This window comes from Telmatherina bonti, assembly GCF_933228915.1.
Source record: "Telmatherina bonti genome assembly, chromosome: 17".
In the NCBI taxonomy this organism is placed as follows: Eukaryota; Metazoa; Chordata; class Actinopteri; order Atheriniformes; family Telmatherinidae; genus Telmatherina; species Telmatherina bonti.
In genome coordinates this window covers 21,743,830-21,751,074 of record NC_136615.1, presented here as the reverse complement: position 1 = coordinate 21,751,074, position 7,245 = coordinate 21,743,830, and the positions used below count along the sequence as shown (strand labels likewise).

The 7,245-nt window shown below is 38.8% G+C and overlaps 1 protein-coding gene across 1 annotated transcript in view; it reads right to left on the bottom strand.

Moving 5' to 3' along the window:
- Positions 1 to 7,245, bottom strand: part of sh2d3ca (SH2 domain containing 3Ca) — a 51,051-nt gene that overhangs the window by 22,424 nt on the left and 21,382 nt on the right. The gene's annotated exons all lie outside the window — the stretch shown is intronic.

Genomic DNA, 7,245 nt, shown 5'->3' with positions numbered 1-7,245 from the left:
GCGGTTCGATCTGTAACCCGCATGTCAAAGTGTACATGGGTTGAGCCTCAATTATACCAAGCTTGTATGTATCTACGGTGTGAATCGGATAGAAAAGATTCTGTAGTAATAAAGCAAAGAAAGTGTGAGGATGTTAAAGCTTCAGCGCTCAATAAAATATGAGCTGCATCAGATAAGATGAGAGGGTAGAAGAAACTGTATTATAAATGGAAATGTTTGACCTATTTGTATTTATCTTCTCACAATTCACAATTCATTCATTAGACCTTTCATATTTTTCATTAATTCATGAAAGCAATGTGGGTTCTAGTGGTGCTTTTGAATGGCTAATGAAACTAAGGAAATCTCAGATGGGGTCCATGGTGTTATGTTAAGAAAACTTATTACAACTGATGACTATAGAAATATGAAGTTTAGAAAATAAGAAAAAAAACTTGCATGATTAAAACACAGCAAGCACAACAAACAGACTTTTCACACAAATATGCAGCAAGAGAAATCCACCCAGGAATAAACAGTTCACTGAAATCTTCTCAACTCTGCCAATATGAAGAGAAATGAGACTGGAGACCAGAATAAACAGTAAACAGCCTTGTCACCAAGTCCAGCCTCTCATTTCTTCTAATATTTTCCTTTATTCAGTGTGTCGCTCTCTTTTTTTTCCCTGATGTTTTCAACTTTCTCTCATCTTCCATTCCCTAAAGTTGCTGTAAGATTGTTGACAGACTTTCCAGCAAAAAACAACAAGATATAGTGAATGTAGAAACTGGGAAACTGCGATGACCTACGCATGTAGGATGATTTCTGCCTTCCACCAAGGGTGTGTGTGTGTGTATGTGTTTGTGTGGGTGTGTGTGAGATGTAAGAGCCAAACATTCGATCTTATCGTCTCCAGGTCACTGCAAGATAAAATTATTAACTTCCTCACTACTCTCCCTTTTTCTTTCCTCCAATCCTCTGGGGAGGATGGAGGAATATCACCATGGAGGCACACTCTCCCAGATTAGATTTTAAGCATGTGTGCATGTCTGTGTGAGTGAGTGAGTGAGTGAGTGAGTGAGTGAGTGAGAGAGAGAGAGAGAGAGAGAGAGAAGGTGTGAACAGGCCAATAAAAGAGTAGAAGGGTCAAGTGTGCAGTTATTGCTTTTTCTGGTCTCCGTGGAAACCCAAGAGAGGCCTGCCACTGAACTGATGCACAGCAATGAACTTGGTGCTTCTGGGTGCATGTGTGTGTGTGTGTGTGTGTGTGTGTGTGTGTGTGTGTGTGTGTGTGTGTGTGTGTGTGTGTGTGTGTGTGTGTGTGTGTGTGTGTATATATATGAAGGGTTATGAGGCAAATTGAAATGTCAACAGGGCTCTATTTATGATACGGTTCATGGAATAGGATGACATTAAAGGGGAAACACTGACAGACGCCAACAAATAGACAACAAAAAAAGTGATCTGACAAGGTCAGAAGACAGAATACATCTACTTGGCTGCTTTTTAATAAGTGGGAAGAATAAAATATTTCATGTACAAATACTTCAGTGGTATCTATTGGAATTATTGTGTTACAATGGAATACAGCGTTTTCTGCATGTGGATTGAGTAAGCAATAACTAGTGAAAATGTGGGTGGGCTGTAGTGGGGGACACACACCTCTCCTCACTCCCTTGGAGGGAGAAGAGAAGTTAGAACTCTTGAAAAGAATAAAACTATCAGGAAATGATGGCAAAAAAATTATACGAGTAAGTACAAATGGGGCAGAGTGAGACAAGTGTTAATGATAGAACTGGTAGGCATTTTCCATTACTGAGCCATGCTATTGTAAAATCAACTTACATTTGACATCTGTCGTTGCACTCAACTTCTGACAGCAATGCAGCATCCCATTGGTTCATATTTACACAGATTGCTACAGACTTCACTGTAAAGAACAGGTGTTTTTGATGGGAAGTGATAAAGGCTCCATCCACAAAGATATGGAACAGATTTAATGAAAAAATGTTTTTCACAAAGACAGAAGGGATTCAAGAAATATGCATACATGCCAGGTATGTAAGTGGCATTGTAACATTTCTACAAACATACACTAAAGACAGAATGAGACACGGAGCATGTACATAAAATTATGGAATGTAAACACAGACTCGAAGACAAGTTTACGTAACTACCGTCATTTCTGGGCTATAAGCCACTACTTTTTTTCAACATGATTTAAATCTGCAGCTTTAACAATGATTCAGCTAATGTGCAGATTTTTACTGGCTTGAGTCATATTGTGCTTCATGTACAGGTGTGTTCTATAGCCTGGAAATTTCGGCACCATCCTTATACAAAACTTTTTTCCTTCTAAGTGGCTCTGGTACATGTGTGTTGCTGTTAGCTAATCGTATAACAACAAGAACATGCAAAGTCAAGAACCACATCTACCAAAACGCTCTGTGAAGAAATCCATATTTATGAGTATAAACTGCTACGTAAAACTAGCACAGCACACGTCTAGCACACCAATGTACTGTAACTTCAGATCAGAGCACTTAGTGCACAATCTTTTTTACCTATATGTGACAGTTTGTTATTAAACTGGTATTTATATCATTATCAATTTTGGAGAGAGCGTTTCTTTAAGAATTATCTGAGATTCATAAATTCTAAGAAGACACTGGTTATTAGATCATCTTTATCATTTGCTGGCTTTGATACAATGCTTAAAGATTTAAACAGCAACAAATACGTTATAATTTATGGCAACAATTACATAAAGGCCCATGGACAGATGGAAGGATATGCATGTATAGAGCAAGCCTTCACCTAGTGGTCACAGAGGTCGACAATATGTCAGAGCAAACCTCAGAGGCTAGTTGAATTAGGAGCGGACATGTAGACAGGTAAGCCAACATGCAGCAAGGACTTCCTGATGGAAAGAGAAAATAACAAGCCAACACACACAAGACATCAGACATTCAGGAGGCATATTCAGACATGCTGAAAGACAGGTAGCCCATTAGCAGATGAGAGTTTAGGCAATTTAAGAGCTGATGCAGGACTTTGCTTCCCCAGGGAGTTAAAGAGAAGAAGAGCGACCGGTGTGTGTGTGCGCGCACACAGACAATATGTGTGGTTGTGCATTCAACCATGTGTCTGTAGGCACGTGTGCATATGTGTGAGTTCTACATGGGAGGGGTTGCGCTCTATTTTTGGTGAGGGCTGAGTTTAAGAGAAGTAGCACAAGGTGACAACAGATGAGAGCATAGAGTGAAAAAAAAGGCTTTAAGGCTTTATCAGGTACAGAGACACGTGTGAAAGTGAGCTATAGATAACAATGCAGTGTGATCCATCACCTAATTTACACCAACATGCACATGAGCCTACTGTTCTCACAGCAGGCCAATTAGTTGTCATGTCATGACATCAACACACCCTTCCCAGGAGAAAACTGACACCTCTATCATTCTGCATCACGAAAAGAAAAAAAAATGAACCACCTAAAAGGAAAATAAATGAAAGAGATGATAATGGGGAGGCATTTTAGATATATGCACATATTTATACATATATTATGCATTCAGACCCTTTTTGTCAAGTTGTGTGTGTCTGTGTGTGTGAGTGTGTGTTGCTGTGGTTCTTTGATTATGTTCTGCTTGTTTCACACTGAATTGGTTATCTCTATGTGTTCAGTTCGCGTGCAAGTGCTCAGTGCTGGCAGTCATAAAATGTATTTTGACTGGACGAAACATGCAAGACTACTTTTTGCTGAAGCAACCTCATCCTCTTATGGATAAATGATTCTGTGTTTGGCTGAATAATAGTCAGAAATATAAAGCAGCAAGTATTTACAATGCAAACACAAGAAGGGTAAAAAGCAGCATGTCGCTATTTGTGGATGAAAAAGCTTCTTTCCTCATTCCTGCTGAAGGAGTGCAATGTCAGGACAAGAAAACCCAGATGCAACTCTACATCAGTGAGAAATTAATTTTACAATTATTGCTGACGAGTATGAAAACCTGTAGGGAAAAGGAACAGGTCCCAGCTTTTACCAGCAAGAATGCAAAGTACAAAACACGAGGGGGGGACACACACATTCCAATGGAAAAAAAAGCACCAACAAAAGGGATGAATGCACTCTGAACAGACTGCTGCACTTGGATCTAAGCTCATATTAGAATGGACCTTCTTTCTTTTTCAGCAAGTGGGCGAGCCGCTAACCCTGTTGTCACGGTAACACCCCAAGTTATGGTGGGGGTTGGGATGGGGGTTGGATCCCACCTCCTGCGCACACAGGCACACATCGAGGCCTTGAGGTCAGAGGTCCAATTCTGGAAAAACCTTGCTTTACTGTTATCTGCTTTCTTTTTCTCTTCTTCTCTTTAGCCCTTTCATCCCCATGTCGCCCCTCTTTTGTGGCAAAAGAGACCTGGATTATTGCAGAGGACCCTTGAATCCTCCTATCTCTTATTACAGCCACACACACACTTACACTGGCACATACATGTTAAAGGGGGTTTATGTGTACGTACATGGCCAATATCACCCCTTTCCAGACTGCTGTAATCCCTTTACTGTGCCCTCTAGCCCAGTTTTACCCCAGCTCTCAAGGGTGTAGTACTCTTTAAGTCACACGTAAAATGATATAAGCATTAGAGAAGTGCTTTAACGATGCCATTTTTTCTTAAGGTGAGAATGCGTTTACATCTAACTTAATTCAACTGCTTTTTCAGTGGGAAACAGTTTTGATCCATATTATCCAGTTAGAAAATGTAGAACAAAAACAATCCATTTAAATAATGCTACCTAGCTTTGTAGTTTAACAAATTGTATGTACTATTATTTCCACACAAAAACAAACAAAAAAAAAAGACTAAAATGTAATGTTCTACTGGTTAAAGATGCTTCTGTTGCTCGCATATATAGACAATCATTCAACAATGGCCTGAAAGTGCTTTAAAAGAGCTGTCTACTTGACATGGTAATAATAATAACAGGCAATATTTCATAAAACTGCTACTCAGAGTACTTATTCAGCTCCACTGATTACGCAGAATGTCTTGCTAGGTAAAAATAAATATTTAAGATGACAAAGTTTTATGATGTAGTGTTTCATTACCAATCACACCAGCTTCACTGATAAGACTGATGTTTGCTGATGTGTAGTCTACACCTCCACCTGCTTTAGAGGATTCATATGATTATATGATGGCCTATACTTTTTTATCAGCAATGGCAGCTATATTGATGGCCAGATGAGCCCAGAAGTAAAGGAAAATATCCATCGATCCAGTCGCTATACCCACTTAATTCTATTCAGGGTCTCAGTTGCTATGAAGTGAAAGGCAGCGTACACACTGTTCATCACAGGAGCAGCAAAGAAACAAACAGGACAAACCACCAGACACACTCACACTAATCCTTAAAATCAGTTTGGAATCAGCAGATGACCCTACAAGCGTGTTTTAGGACAGTGGAAGGAATCCCAGAGTAACCAGTAAGAGTTGGAGGCATCAAGTTCAAAATGAGTGACAATTTGCAAAAACACAATAACATTTTTGTAGTGTATTCAACTAAAAGATTTGAAAAGGATTTACAACAGATTGTAGTTTGTTTTTATTTATGTTTGACACAACGTCTTAGCTTCATTGAAGTTGGGGTTTCACACAAACAGCCAAGATCTGAACCAGGAAGTTCAGTGAGTGGCAGGAAAAGATACTGGGGTGTCATTACTAAAATTGTCCAGCAGATAGACTCCAACTTAATTGTTCATAATACTCTGCCAGCAATGTCAGCAAGACAAGTAGCTGAGTAAACATTGCAGCTGAGCAGACGGTGGTGCTGAATCATGGTTAGACGCTGTGTTGGTTAAATTAAGCATATTAGTAGATTTTAAATGGAACTTTATTGATTTCTTGAAATTGGAATAAGTTTTGCTACAAATAATCCATCATTTGAAACTAAACTTTCTAATAAAGTGATGTTTTATCTCTGAAATGAAAAATATTGTTAATACCTATGCATGTGCTCTGACTGGGTCTTCATGCAGAACAGATGTAGACTGAAACAAAATCCATTGTTTCACATGATGTCATGTGAAAGCCACTCAGGAAATAAAGTATAACCCAAAAGGGAAATAATGGAGAAATATTAAAATAAAAACTGTCCAAAAGCTGCTGGAACCAAACCAGTCTTTTTCTAAATTGGACAGCATGGACATTATAATCACTAAAGCTGACAGAGAACCTGGAGCAAAAACTCCCTTTTGTCCTGTCTGGCAGTGTGTGTAAACACTCATCATAAATGGGATATTCCAAGCCTTCAAACAAAACAAAAGAAAAAAAAAAGGATAAAACATGACCAAGCGCAGACAAAAATAACAGTGGTGATGTGTAGCATGATCAGTGTCAGGAAGCCAACAAGTCTCTTCAGACAGAGTGAGAATAGATACATGCACACAAAGTGAAGGCATGAAGTGATAACATTGACCTTCTGCTGTCATTAGGATTGAGTGTAGTACACACTTGAACACACAGAGCATTCACCTCTTGAGCCAGTTGGATACTGATACACGGTATATTCCAACAGAGTGTATAAACACATACATATATGTACAGAGAGCTGCTGTGAGCTGTCAGTCATTATAGTGTCACTGCTTTATTGAGTGACAGCTGGTGGACAGGATATGACATACACCCGCAGTCCCACTGAGGCTACAGGAAGCACAGGGACACGACAAGGTTTCTCTCAATACTGCACTCTTATTATTATTCTCAGGTTCTCTCTTTATTCTCTATCAGCCCATTTGTCTAATTTTACTTAATAAACACTATTTATAGGCATCACACAAACATGTAGCAAATAAGTTTAAAAAAAAAAAAAAAAAAAAAAAAAAAAAGCAGAAAATATGTGTAGTACATTTACAATAAATGCACCAATCAGAAGAAAGGGCATTAGCTTCTGTGTGAGATAAATAACCCTGGGGTAGAGAAAGACCCCCATTCAACCTTCCTCTGCTCACAAAGCTTAATTGCCAAGGCAATTGCAATTGACATATACATATTTTTATTATCTAATCTTCTGCATCTGATGGTGAAAACTGGCTTTAGGAGTTTAAGTCCAATTTAGAGGACTTCATGTCCCTTTCTACATAAAAAAGTGTCTCTTAAAATCAGAATTCAGAACTGTGTGAGCTGCAGGCTGTTTTAACATTTCAAGAACCTCCAATTAAGTTGAATTGGAGGAGTCATAACCCTAAAATTATTATTCATACAG